The sequence below is a fragment of the Somniosus microcephalus genome, chromosome 15, assembly GCF_052327205.1.
Source record: "Somniosus microcephalus isolate GS21.2 chromosome 15, FLI_Smic_1.0, whole genome shotgun sequence".
In the NCBI taxonomy this organism is placed as follows: domain Eukaryota; kingdom Metazoa; phylum Chordata; class Chondrichthyes; order Squaliformes; family Somniosidae; genus Somniosus; species Somniosus microcephalus.
The window spans coordinates 67,065,918-67,080,609 of NC_141001.1; the positions used below are offsets into that span (position 1 = coordinate 67,065,918).

General features: G+C 44.8%; 1 protein-coding gene across 2 annotated transcripts in view; it reads right to left on the minus strand.

The window, feature by feature from the left end:
- trim66 (tripartite motif containing 66) overlaps positions 1–14,692 on the minus strand; it is a 306,202-nt gene that overhangs the window by 70,991 nt on the left and 220,519 nt on the right. The gene's annotated exons all lie outside the window — the stretch shown is intronic.

A 14,692-nucleotide genomic window follows, 5' to 3' on the forward strand; every position in this document is an offset into this window, starting at 1 on the left:
ATGATGGATAGGAAATGGTGCAAGGGAAGTAAGAGTAAGGTGGGATGTGAAAGAGGAGGCTTCCAAAGCAGAGTGCAGGTGATGAGAAGAGAAGGGAAGCAGAGTGAAGGTAAGTGAGATGGGATACTCACTTTTGATGTTCTCACAAGGTCATTAAACCTTTTGCGGCACTGGATCCATGAGCGTGCATAAATGCACCTTGCGCTCACCTCCTGAGCAATGCGCAGCCAGGCTACCTTGGTCTGTTGGGGAGGCTTCTCCGGCCATCAGGAGGGAAGAGAATCTCCCTGTGCCCACTGACAGAATTGACAAGAACTTGGAGGAACTCATCATTAAACAGAGGAGTTGCCTTGCCTCTAAAAAAGTCAGAAGCTGTGAAAAGAAGTGCAGGAAACTACAATGGAAAGGCTCAGGCTGGAAGGCAGCTTTAAAAGGAGCTGCTATTGTGACGTCATCAGAGGCGGCCAGCCGACCCGATCCCACTCATTGGACCGGCTAGCGCGCCTCCATGAAATTAACAAGGTACTTGAATAAAATCGCAACTCTGCAGCTGTTCCCACCGGAAGCGGCTCCCACACCTGCCCACCACGCAACCCACCTCAGGAATTAAAATTGAGCCCCAACTGTTCAAAGTCAACAATTCTGATTTTTCAAAGGTGCAGAAATCCAAATGGGAAAGACCACTAACGTTTGTAGACAGTACTTCACCCAAGTAAACAAGTATGTAATCCCAAATTGCAAGTGTCAGCATACTGTTCAGTCATGTGGGGAAGGGAGAGCTGAAATCCACACACACAAATATTCCAATAAAGTTGCTGGATAGCAATCAGTGGCAGGAACTCTGGAAGATATTTTCTCTCCTTAGCCTAGGAATACAGAGGTCAATGATTCCCCTTGTGGTGATCAACTAAACCAGCAACGTGCTAGGGATCTCTGTGACCTTCTGGTCTGAGCTAGCTCATTTCCACGCTGAGCCATAAGGGAGTCCCATTTAACATTTCTGCACCAGTTTAGTGTAACTAGTATTATAACTTACTTACAAGTTGTGCAAATTCTTGGCTATCATTCTGGAAAATTAGATTTCATTCTGTCCTCTTGATAGTTCGAAATACATCAGAAAATCCACCAAACTTGCAGCATTCACAGTCTTTTTTTAAAATTAGTTCCTGGGATGTGGGCATCGCTGGCAAGGCCAGCATTTATTACCCATCCCTAATTGCCCTTGAGAAGGTGGTGGTGAGCCGCTTTCTTGAACCGCTGCAGTCCTTGTGGTGAAGGCACTCCCACAGTGCTGTTAGGGAGGGAGTTCCAGTATTTTGACCCAGTGACGATGAAGAAACGGCGATACATTTCCAAGTCAGGATGGTTTGTAACTTGGAGGGGAACTTGCAGGTGATGGTGTTCCCATGCGCCCGCTGCCCATGTCCTTCTAGGTGGTAGAGGTCGCAGGTTTGGGAGATGCTGCTGAAGAAGCCTTGGTGAGTTGCTGCAGCGGATCTTGTAGATAGTACACACTGCTGCCATGGTGCGCCAGTGGTGGAGGTAGTGAATGTTTGAAGTGGTGGAGCGCGAAATCATAATTCATGGGAATGTAAAAGTTCTGAGAGAAAAGTTCACAGCAGAAAGAGGGAGTAAATCATAGGCCTTACTTGTAAAGGTCAGAATGGTGAGATAGCGACTGGTTAATGTGCGACAGCTCTGGCTGGGGCCATGATTAAGAGGGACAGGGCCGGGCCTTGTACTTGCTGGGAAAAAGGGGGAGAGAGTAAAAAGAGATAAGATGGATTCCAATGGAGGAACCTTCCAAATGTAAAAACAAGAATGAAGTAATGAGACCTTCTTTTGGGGAGGGCTTTCATTCAAACACCAAGACAAAGAACTTAAGCTATCATTGGTTGATGAAGATTTGGAGGAACCTCTATAGGTTAAATGGTCTTGTCAATAACTTGGCCTCAGGCCCACCCCTAAAAAGAGAATAAAAAGTGACACCCCAAGGGCTTGCACACAGACGGTGGAAGGGAGAGCCGAACAGCTGGTCGAACGCTCTTTTAAGAGTGATCCCATGCTCACCATCGAAGGCCCGAGAGAGAGAAAGAGAGAGACCAGAAGCCAGAGAACTGTTTACGTATGCCAGCCGTCTGTCCGATTGGGTCCAATATCAGCTGCTTGTCACGGTCGTATGTTTTTATTGTATTACTAGTGTGTTATATTCTGTCCTAAACTCTGATTAAACACAATGGGCTAAAAATTCAGTTTGGGGCGCCAAGCTCGCCTGGGTGCCGGAACTACCGCTGCGCGCGGAGCCACTTGCGCCATCGGGATATTCAGTTTCAGCGCCCCAAGTGGAAGCCGGCCACTAAACAAGGCTTTCGGCGCCCCGCTTGGGGCGCTGAAACTGAATATCAGCGCGCAAAGTGCCGCAGCGCCACCCGCTGTGGCACGGCAGGCTGCGGTACTGCAGGCCTTCCTCCCACTGTTAAGGGGGAGGTGCCTGCAACAGCGCGATCCCGGCTCGTGAGTGCCGGCAAATGAGCCCGGCACCAAGGAGAAGTGCCGGGCTCTCGGGAAACAGCCGGCAATGCCGCGGGGGGGGGGGGGGTGGGGGTGTAGGAGGCCGGGGACGGAGGTGCGGGCAGGCGGCTGCCGAAAAAGCGGCCGACTGCACCTCCACCTTAACTCGCCCCACTACCGCCACAGGTATGCCCCTGTGTACCGGTCGCTATTTGCGGCCGGCGCGGAAGAGGCGGGCGCGACCTAATATGGCGCTCGGGGCGGTAGCGGGGCGCCGCGCACACCGATGACGTCATTGGTGGCGGCGCAGCGCTACAGGCTAACGCCGCCATTAGCACCCCGCTAAATATCGCGGTGGTTGTGGCCAGAGGCGCTAAAGCCTCTGAGTGGCCTCTTTGGGCGCAAACTGGTGGCGCAAGCAACTGAATTTCTAGGCCAATATACCCACCAAATTGGTTTGCACTTGATCCTGTTTACCAGAGATACGTGAATCTCAACAAATTCCCTATACTTTCTTTAGTTATCCTCTTGCTCTTTATGTTTTTATAAAACATCTTTGTGTTTTCCTTGATTTTACTTGCCGATATTTTTGCATGCCCTCTCTTTGTTTTCCTAATTTCCCTTTTAATTTCACCCCTGCACTTTCTATACTCCTCTAGGCTTTCTTAAAGGAAGAGAGAGAGTTAGAGAGGCGGAGAGGTTATGGAAGGGAATTCCATAGCTTAGGGCCTAAGCAGCTGAAGGCACGGCTGCCAATGGTGGAGCGATGGAAATCAGGGATGCGCAAGAGGCCAGAATTGGATGAGCGCAGAGATCTCATAAGAGTATAACAGATAGGAGCAGGAGTAGGTCATATGGTCCTTTGAGCTTGCTTCGTCGTTCAATAAGATCATGGCTGATCTTCTATATCAACTCCACCTTCCCGCACTATCCCCATATCCCTTGATTCCCACAGTTTCCAAAAATCTATCGATCTCTATCTTGAATATACTCAATGACTGAGTATGCACAGCTCTCTGGGGTAGAGAATTCCAAGGATTCACAACCCTTTGAATGAAGAAATTTCTCCTCATCTCGGTCCTAAATGGCCAACCCCTTATTCGCTATATCTATATCTTGGAGGACTGTAGGTTTGGAGGAGCTTAGAGATAGGGAGTAGTCGTCGTTGTTTTCTTTCGTTTGGAAGTAGCAAAGCAAATAAAATGTCAATATCCAAGTCAGATATCCAGGCCAAAAGTTCTGATGCAACAGCAGCGTGGATATCTTGTAGGCTGCCTGCAAGTTTCCTCTGAGGGCAGTGCTCAATGATGTGCTCCAGGGTCTGATTAGGAGCTCCACAGTTGCATGATGAGGATGCTTTAATCTTCCATCTATGGAGAAGGTGGAAGCATCTACCATGACCGGTTCCAAGGTGGTTGATGGTTGTCCATTGTTTGCAAGGAAGGTTTGATCCTTCAGGTTGCACTGTGGGGTCCTCTATAAGGAATCCATTTGGTATGTCACAGTTCTTCCAAGCATTTCGCCATCGGTCATCAAGGCTGAAAGGAGAACGTTGAAGGGCTTTGGCGACAGTCCAAAATGGCCGCCTAGATTTGAGATGGGTTGGTGGTAGGTTGTTCAAGTCGGCCTGGATCGGCATGTCTTTGCTGGTGTAGTGGTTGTATTCTCTGGAGACTGCATATTCGGCGTAGGTGTGGTGGTGCGAGCACGGGCAGCCAAGGTGTTGGTGTCGAGGAAAGTGTACCGGTGATAATTCTCATAGTAGAATTCAACTGGATATCAATGGATTTGATAGTCATGCCGGAGAGCAGTACTCTACTGTAGAGTACATCAGGCCGAGTGCTGCCGTACGGAGGGTTTGAGCGTCTCCTCCCCATGTGGATCTGGCGAGTTTCTGGATCAAGTTGACCGTACTCTTTAATTTCTTCCCAAGGTTCTGGAGATGCGGTCTATACGACAGGGTGCAATCGAGCATGACTCCTAAGTAGGAGGGTTTTTTGGCATGTTTTACCTCTGCACCGCAAAAGGGAGTACTACACAAGCCTTTTGTGCCTCAAATAATGGGATTCTAAGAATAGAAAGACTTCTGCCTCCACGTATCTAAAGCAAGCTATTGGCCTTAGCGTAGGGAGATAGTTGCTTCTGGTCCCGTGCTACTTTCTGGCCCAGTACCAAAATTGCAGTAGAGAATGGACAAATGCACAATGGTACTGACATGTGCATTAGTGGCAAGAGTACCTGAAAAGTGCTCTCACATGAATAGCAAATCAGCATGGGTTACCATATAAAATTCTGATGGCCCACTGTACAACAATTCATACGTTTCTGATTGAAAAGAGCCAATTATCGCACCATCAGAGAATTTTACAGTACTAGAGGAAGAGGAGGTCAGCACTGCTGAACAAGAAGAATCATTCAACCTTATGTTTGCAGACACCAGTTCACAGATTAGCATTGCATGTAGTTCATTTGACTTATCGTGCTTGTGTCAAATCTCTGAAAAATCTATCCCTTTAGGCCCATTGTCATGCCTTTTCCCTAAATCCTTTCATTATTTTTCTTTTTCAAGTATTTATCCATTTCCCTTTTAAAAGGTATTATGGATTCTACTTCCACCACGGTTTCTGGTAGGGAATTCCACGTCTTAACTATCTGCATAAAAACATTCTCCTAACCTCTCACTTCATTCTTTTGGCAATAATATTATATTCATGTTGTTTAGTTACTAACTCACGAAGTGGAAATAGATTTTCCCCAATTTACCTCATCAAAACCTCTCATAATTTTGAGCACCTCTTAGATTTCCTCTTAATCTTCTTAGCTGTAATAAAGAGCTTGTTTCTGTAGTCTCTCATAACTAAAACCTGTCTGACTACCAGTGAGAGTTTTAATGTTTTTAAAGCATGCAGGCATAAGATCACTGAACAGTGCTCTGTGTTGTATGACGAAGGCAACTGCACTTGGTGTAATACAAAAGGGGCAATTGATAGCCTGGTTTTACAAATTCGGGTCTGCCATAGATAACATCTCAGGTTCAGTAGCGTCAATCACTCCTGTAAGTGGTATAGGCATCTTAATTCTGGGAGTTGGCTCACACTGCCCTGTATCTACCCGTACAATAGTGACTTGGGGTGTAACAATGTAACCCCCTTATGATCCCCATGTCTTTTGCATATGTATTTCTTGAATCACTCTGAAGGCGAACCAAGTTACCACAAGATGAAATGAGGTTCAATTTTGAATCATTAAGTGGCTTTATTCCACAGTAAAGTGAAAACATACAGAGCAACAGTTACAAACAGAGTCTCACAGTTCAATCATATCTATCTATATATATAAAACAGTATGTCTCTCTGTCTCTCTGTCTGTCCGGCTATACAATCAAAAGTTATAGAGCGTACCTACACATGTGTTATATCAAAAGAAAGCTCATCATTAGGGGACTCTTGTAGGCATATTTACTTTTTGGTCGGACAAAAGTTGTTCGCACATTATACAAAAAACCTTCAAAATTCCACTCATTATCCACTCATTAGCATTGACTGACGTCAAGGTCGACCAATCCTGTGCCGTCATGATTGACCAATCCTACAGTTCAGTCACCTGATGGTTGACCAATCGGTGTGTGTGTGGGCGGGACTAATCATTTTCATCTCAGGGATCTGTCAGCCATTATACAGCAGCTAAAAACTTTGGTAATCCAGGTCAGTTTCTTTTAAAAAAAAAAAAAAAAGATTTACCAAAAATGTTTTATAAGTACTTTAACTTTCATCTTTGAAGGTATTAAAAGCTAGAAATGTTTAGGTTAAAAAACAGTGCCAAACGGGCCTAGGCTTCTCCAACTGCCGACAGCCCAAATCCAGTCCCAGGCTCCCGGCCCACACATCCACCAGGCCCAAAAAAGCCCTGGAAACTGCCGACAACCCAAATCCAGTCCCAGGCTCCCGGCCCACACATCCACCAGCCCCAAAATTGCCCTGCAACGCGGGGCTCCCTTGCTAGTATTGTATATTTGTGTTATAATATAACAGCACACACCAGCAACACTGTTCTACCCTCATTTGCATTCCTTCAAAACTTCTCTTTACTCTAACACTGACACACGTCCTTCTTTTTTGCAGGGCAAGATTGCACACAATAATAGGGAGCAGGCAGCCACAGGCGGAGTTCCACGCTTCAAGATGCACACAGCCCTCAAGGAGAAGAGGAAGAAGAGGTCAGCACTGCTGAACAAGAAGAATCATTCAACCTTATGTTTGCAGACACCAGTTCAGAGATTAGCATTGCATGTAGTTCAGAGAGTAGGCTAGAGAGATCTGTACGTAGAGATTCACCCAACACAAGTGTGCAGGAGCAAGGGCAGGGGGATATGACAGTCCATGAAGCAGCTCACTGGGAAATCTTGCATCCTCGCCATGCTGCACAGGGTGCAGTTGCAGACATAGGTGGCCCACTATACACAAGAAGGCTGATGGAAATTCACATAGACCTTCTAAGTGCACTGGGCTGCATGCCAGCGAGCCTCTCATGATAGCTCTGACTGTTTAGATGGAAGCTCAGATTGTTGCCATTTTGGCTCTGGGGTCCAGCATCTCCTCTGGCTTTTAAAGCCTGATAGAGCATGCATGGGGGCTTTGAGAATCTCCCAGCACATCTGGACAAGGCTCTTGCTCAGAGCAGTGGGAGTGCTGAGGCTCAGACACCTGAGTGGCATTAGCTCAATGGAGGAGGTACTGGCTATCCTCTCTCAGGATGACAGAACGACTGCTCCTCCGCCAGCCTCTCAACTGGCGCTCTTGTTGGTGCCAGACAGCCAGTTGGAATAGACTGTTCCAGCCAAAGCCAAGTCCCAGCAGTCTGCAGTTGGCTCCTCAACGGCCAGAGCTCCTCAAGGTCACCCATCATGGTCATCTCAAGTGCCTTCAGCCAAAGTTCAGCAGCCTTACATTTCCCTAGTTGTAGCCAGTGGGCTACTATTTCGTAGGGGGACTCGAATACATAAATGAGCATACAAGACAGGCAGTAAAGGGTTGCTTCCTGTTCCAGAAACTCCAAGGCAACTCCCCTTTGAGTAGCTAGATTGTGGAGCATGCAGCAAACGATAATGAATCTTGAGATTCATTCTGGGCTGTACTGAAGGACCTGCCCGATCGGTTCACACAGCAGAACCGTTGTTTTAGGACTCCATTGGTTTGCTAAGCGAGAACCTTTATTAATGCATGGCTCACATTATATCGGGACTTGGCGTCTGTGCTTGGGTTTCTGACAGGAATCATGAGTCAGTTGGTGAGATTATCCCGTTGTCCCCCAGAAGTCAACCTGTCACCCAGAAGCCAGCTAGCCACCCAAGGTGGAACAGAGGGGGTATTGAGGACTAGCACCATATGAAGGCCTCATGACTACTGCTAGGAAATTGGGCAAAGACCTGCATGACTTGCTGCCTGTCATCACAAACAAGTCGCACATTGAGTAAATGGAAGCACTTCCTAATCAGAAACAGAGCTGCTTCCTGATGGGGAGCACGTAGGGCTATGTGCGTGTCGTTTATGATGTCTAAGGACCTGTGGGAATCCAGAAATGTGGAAAAATTCCAGTGCTCTTTCTTCCTGCTTGTCAGAGTCCATGGGGAAGGTAATGAACTGTTGACACATCGCAAACAATCCATCAGTAACCTACCAGATCACTGTGTGATCAGCAAACTGGCTGATGTCTCCAGAAGCAGTTTAGAAGGAGGCAGAGGCATAAACCTTTACAGCCAGAGCCACAGTGACCTTCAGTGCCACAGTATGCCCTAAGCTCCAATTCTCTCTGCAGCAGGTGGCACAGGTACGTGACTGTCTCCTTGTTCGAACACAGCCGCCTTACACAATGCTGTGTTTCTGAATATCCACATGCTGTCATGCCTCCTGCGTTTTTACCACCTTCGCCCTCGTCTTGCAGCCTGTGCAGGTCTTTGCTTCCTTCCATACCGCTGCTCTACCTCTTCCTCATTCCTCCTCCAAAGCAGTGTCTGCTGACGCACAGAGTGGTCTTAAATGGAGTGCATCTAATCAGAATGTTAAAGTTGGGAACTTGGAGAGAGTGGGAATTCAGAGCAGAGGGGGAAGGAGATGCTGCTTTTTGCCTCCAATACTTGTAGCACTTTGTGTTGCAGGTAAATATTTAATTTAATCTTCCTATAACTTAAAGTAGGTCTAGTAATTAGTTAAAAAACTAAACTATAAGCTAAGTTAATTAAATACATAAACTTTAATTAATTAAATAAATACAACAAGATTATATAGGGATGGTACTGCAGGTGATGTGCCACAACTGCACCATGTGGGAGTTTGTGGAGAGCATCATGATCCCAGACGACCACGTCTGCAGTAAGTGTCTGCATCTCGAGGAAATTCAGTTCAGAGTTGTTGAGCTGGAGTCTGAGGTGCAGACATTGCGGGGTATCAGGGAGGGGGAGAGTTTCCTGGACACTTAGATCCAGCAGGCGGTCACATCTCCTGGGTTAGGTAGTGGTATTGGTCTGGTTAGTGGTCAGGGACAGGAGGATGTGACTCAGGCACAGTGCAGTGCTGGAGGAGCCTCGGCCTTTGCCCTTATCCAACAGGTATGAGGTTTGTGCTGCCTGTTTCGATGAGGGCAGAGTCTGCAGGGAGGATGAGCAATCTGACCACAGCACCGTGGTACAGGGGGCCATTCAAGTGAGCGAGGGGGGGTGGCGGTGAAAAGGAATGTTGTAGTGGTAGGGGACAGTATAGTCAGGGGCATAGATACTGTTCTCTGCTGCCTCGACCTGGAGTTCCGATGGCTGTATTGCCTGCCCTGATATCTCCTTGTGGCTGGAGAAGAATATGGAGTGGGAGGGGGAGGATCCAGTTGACGTGCTCCAAGTAGGAACCAACGACATAGGTAGAACTAGGAAGGAGGTTCTGCTGAGAGAGTTTGAGGAGCTAGGGTCCAAATTAAAACGCAGAACCTCAAAAGGTAATAATCTCTGGATTGTTACCTGAGTCACGTGCAAATTGACATAGGGACAAGTAGATCAGAGAGTTAAATGCGTGGCTCAAAGAGTTGTGTGGAAGGAAGGGGTTTCAATTCATGGGGCACTGGCACCAGTACTGGGGAAAGAGGGTGCTGTTCCGTTGGGACGGGCTCCACTTAAACCGGACTGGGACCAGTGTCCTGGTGAATTGAATAAAGGGCTTTTAACTAAATAAAGACAGGGGTCAGGTGAGGGGAAATTTAGAAATCTAAAGAGAAAAGTCAAGGCAATGGAGCAGTGTAGTGATTTGGTAAAGATAAGCAGAGTCCGACAGGAAGGGACAGAGTTTAATGGCAATAGTGCATCAGCAAATAAGGTGAAAGCAGGGAATAATAGTAAAAAATTAAAATTAAAGGCCCTTTATCTGAATGCATGAAGCATTCATAACTAGATAGATGAATTCGTGGCACAAATAGAGATATATGGGTTTTATCTAATAGCCATGACAAAGACGTGGTTGCAAGGTGACCAAGGTTGGGAACTAAATTTTCCTGGGTACTTGACGTTTCGAAAAGACAGGCAGAATGGAAAAGTAGTATGGGGGTAGCCCTGATAATAAAGGATGACATAAGGACAGTAGTGAGAAAGGATCTTGGCTCGGAAGACCAGGAAGTAGAATCATAGACCAGGAAGTAGAATAATTATGGGTGAAGATAAGAAATAACAAGGGGCAGAAAATAGTGGTGGGAGTATTTTATAGACCCCCAAACAGTAGCTATGCTGTTGGACAGAGTATTAATCAAGAAATAATAGGAGCTTGTAGCAAAGGTAATGCAATAATCATGGAGGAATTTAATCTTCATATAGACTGGGCAAATCAAATTGGCAAAGGTAGTCTGGAGGACGAGTTTATGGAATGCATTTGAGACAGTTTCCTGGACCAGTACATCGTGAAACCAACCAGGGAACAGGCTATTTTAGATCTTGTATTGTGCAATGAGACAGAGTTGATTAGTAATCTCATAGTAAAGGATCCTCTGGGGAAGAGTGATCATAATATGACAGAATTTCACATTGAGTTTGAGAGTGAAATACTTAAATCCAAAACAAGAGGCTTAAACTTAAATAAGGCCAATTACATAAGTATGAGGGGCGAGTTGGCTAAGGTAGATTGGGAAATTAGATTAAAAGGTATGACAGTAGATAAGCAGTGGCAAACATTCAAAGAAATATTCCAAAATTCAACGGATATACATTCCAGTGAGAAATAAGAACTCCACAGGGAAAGTATCCATCCGTGGCTAACTAAAGAAGTTAAGAATAGTATTATATTAAAAGAAGAGGCTTATAATGTTGCAAAGAATAGTAGTAAGCCTGAGGATTGGGAGAGCTTTAGAAACTAACAAATGATGACCAAAAAATTGATAAAAAAGAAAATAGAATGAGAGTAAATTAACAAGAAATATAAAAACAGATTGTAAGAGCTTCTAAAATTATGTAAAAAGGAAGAGAGTAGCAAAAGTAAGTATTGGTCCCTTAGAGGCTGAGACAGGAGAAAATATAATGGGGAATAAAGAAATGGCAGAGTTAAACAAGTATTTTGTATCAGTCTTCACAGTAGAAGACACAAAACGCATACAAAAAATAGTGGGGAGCCAAGGGGCTAATGAGAGTGAGGAAATTAATATTAGTAAAGAAAAAGTACTGGAGAAATTAACTGGATGAAAAGCTGACAAATCCCCTGGACCTGATAGCCTACATGCTAAAAGGTCTAAGAGTGTTAAAAAAACAAGCTTGAAGGCTTTGTGTCTTAATGCGAGGAGCATTCGTAATAAGGTGGATGAATTAGCTGTGCAAATAGATGTAAACGGATATGATATAATTGGGATTACAGAGACATTGCTCCAGGGTGACCAAGGCTGGGAATTCAACATCCAGGTATTCAATATTCAGGAAAGACAGGCAAAAAAGAAAAGGAGGTGGGGTAGCATTGCTGGTAAAAGAGGAGATCAACACAATAGTAAGGAAGGATATTAGCTCTGATGATGTGGAATCTGTATGGGTAGAGCTGAGAAATACCAAGGGGCAGAAAATGTTAGTGGGAGTTGTATACAGACCCCCAAACAATAATGCTGAGGTTGGGGATGGCATTAAACGGGAAATTAGAGATGCGTGCAATAAGGGCACACCAGTTATCATGGGTGACTTTAATCTACATATAGATTAGGCTAACCAAATTAGTAACAATACTGTGGAGGAGGAATTCCTGGAGTGTATATGGGATGGTTTCCTGGACCAATATATCGAGGAACCAACTAGAGATCAGGCCATCTTAGACTGGGTATTATGTAATGAGAAAGGATTAATTAGCAACCTTGTTCTGCGAGGCTCCTTGGGGAGGAGCGATCATAATATGATAGAATTCTTCATTAAGATGGAGATTGAAGTAGTTGACTCAGAGACTAGGGTCCTGAATTTAAATAAAGGAAACTACAATGGTATGAGGCGTGTTGGCTAGGATGGATTGGGGAACGTTAATTAAAGGGTTGACGGTGGATAGGCAATGGCAAACATTAAAAGATCGCATGGATGAACTACTGAATTTGTTCATCCCTGTTTGGCATAAAAATAAAACAAAAAAGGTCACTCAACCGTGGCTAACAAGAGGAATTAGGGATAGCGTAAGATCCAAGGAGAGGACATATAAATTGACCAGAAAAAGCAGCAAACCTGAGGATTGGGAGCAGTTTAGGATTCAGCAAAGGAGGACAAAGGGATTAATTAAGAGGGGAGAATAGAGTATGAGAGCAAGCTTGCAGGGAACATAAAAACTGACTGTAAAAGCTTCTATAGATATGTAAAGAGAAAAAGATTGGTGAAGTCAAGCATAGGTCCCTTGCAGTCAGAATCAGAGGAATTTATAATGGAGAACAAAGAAATGGCAGACCAATTAAATACATACTTTGGTTCTGTCTTCACAAAGGAGGACACAAATAACTTCCCAGAGATGTCGGGGAACATAGGGTCTAATGAGAGGGAGGAACTGAATGAAATCAATATTTGTAAGGAAATGGTGTTAGGGAAATTGACGGGATTGAAGGCCGATAAATCCCCAGGGCCTGATAATCTACATACTAGGGTACTTAAGGAAGTGGCCCTAGAAATAGCACATGCATTGCTGGTCATCTTCCAAAATTCTATGGACTCTAGAACAGTTCCCATGGATTGGAGGGTAGCTAATGTAACCCCACTATTTAAAAAAGGTGGTAGAGAGAAAATGGGGAATTATAGACTGGTAAGCCTGACATCAATAGTGGGGAAAATGCTAGAGTCCATTATGAAAGATGTAATAGCAGAGCACTTGGAAAACAGTGACAGGATTGGACAAAGTCAACATGGATTTACAAAACGTAAATCATACTTGACTAATCTACTGGAATTTTTTGAGGATGTAACTGGTAGAATAGATAAGGGAGAACCAGTAGATGTGGTGTATTTGGACTTTCAGAAGGCTTTCGATAAGGTCCCGCATAAGAGATTAGCATGCAAAGTTAAAGCACATGGGATTGGGGGTAAGGTACTGACTTGGATAGAGAACTGGTTGGCAGACAGGAAGCAAAGAGTTGGAATAAACGGGTCTTTTTCCGAGTGGCAGGCAATGACTAGTGGGGTACCGCAGGGATCGGTGCTAGGACCCCAGCTATTCACAATATATATTAATGATCTAGACGAGGGAACTAGATGTAATATCTCCAAGTTTGCAGATGATCAAAGCTGGGTGGGCGTGTGTGCTGTGAGGAGGATGCAGAGAAACTCCAGTATGATTTGGACAGGTTGGGTGACTGGCCAGATGCACGGCAGATGCAGTATAATGTGGATAAATGCGAGGTTATCCACTTTGGTGGCAAAAACAGGAAGGCAGATTATTATCTGAACGGCAATAGATTGGGAAAAGGGGAAGTGCAACGAGACCTGGGTGTCCTTGTGCACTAGTCGCTGAAGGTAAGCGTGCAGGTGCAGCAGGTTAAGGCGGCAAATGGTATGTTGGCCTTCATAGCGAGAGGATTCGATTACAGGAGCAAGGAAGTCTTGCTGCAGTTGCACAGGGCCTTGGTGAGACCACACCTTGAGTATTGTGTGCAGTTTTGGTCGCCTTATCTGAGGAAGGATGTTCTTGCCATGGAGGGAGTGCAGCAAAGATTCACCAGACTGATTCCTTGGATGGCAGGAATGACGTATGAAGAGAGATTGGGTCGAACTTGTATTTGCTAGAGTTTAGAAGAATGAGAGGGGATCTCATTGAAACTTATAAAATTCTAACAGGACTAGACAGACTAGATGCAGGAAGGATGTTCCCGATGGCAGGGGAGTCCAGAACCAGGGGTCACAGTCTAAGGATAAGGGGTAAGCCATTTAGGACAGAGATGAGGAGGAATTTCTTCACCCAGAGAGTGGTGAACCTGTGGAATTCTCTACCACAGAAGGCAGTTGAGGCCAATTCATTAAATATATTCAAGAAGGAGTTAGATAAGGGATCAAGGGATATGGGGATAAAGCAGGGACAGGGTACTGAATTTGGATGATCAGCCATGATCTCATTAAATGGCGGAGCAGGCTCGAGGAGCCGAATGGCCTACTCCTGCTCCTATCTTCTATGTTTCTAGGAGTGATAGCAAAGCAGAAATCTAATCGTTGGAATCAGATGACATCATAAACCATAAGAGAAGCTTGAATGGTTTAAGCAGAAATCAAACCACAAAATGAGATTACAGCCTTGAATTCACTGCTAGATTTTTTGAATGTCTATAGGATTAATGATAAATCTGAAATTCAATTCAAAATACCTAATGCTGAAACAAACTCTAACATTAGCATGACATTATGGTACTCAGCATGCAAGAGTTTCTATATTAATCATACACTAATATATTTAGCAATTGTAAATAAATATAATGTATTACTCCTACTTTGCCTGCCTTCAATTCATTCCACTACTTTCTACAGGGGAAAAATTGGGTAGTGCCCATTTTGGGGCGCTAACATTGCCGGGGCGCTAATTTTTAGCTAACGAGAGGCGCAAACCAACCCCATTTCCCCCACATATTCATTATTTTAGCCATTAGTTTACATTTTATTATTTAAATATTATTTACTATTTGAGCTTTTATTTTTTTCTAATTTATTTTTAAATCAAGTAATTAT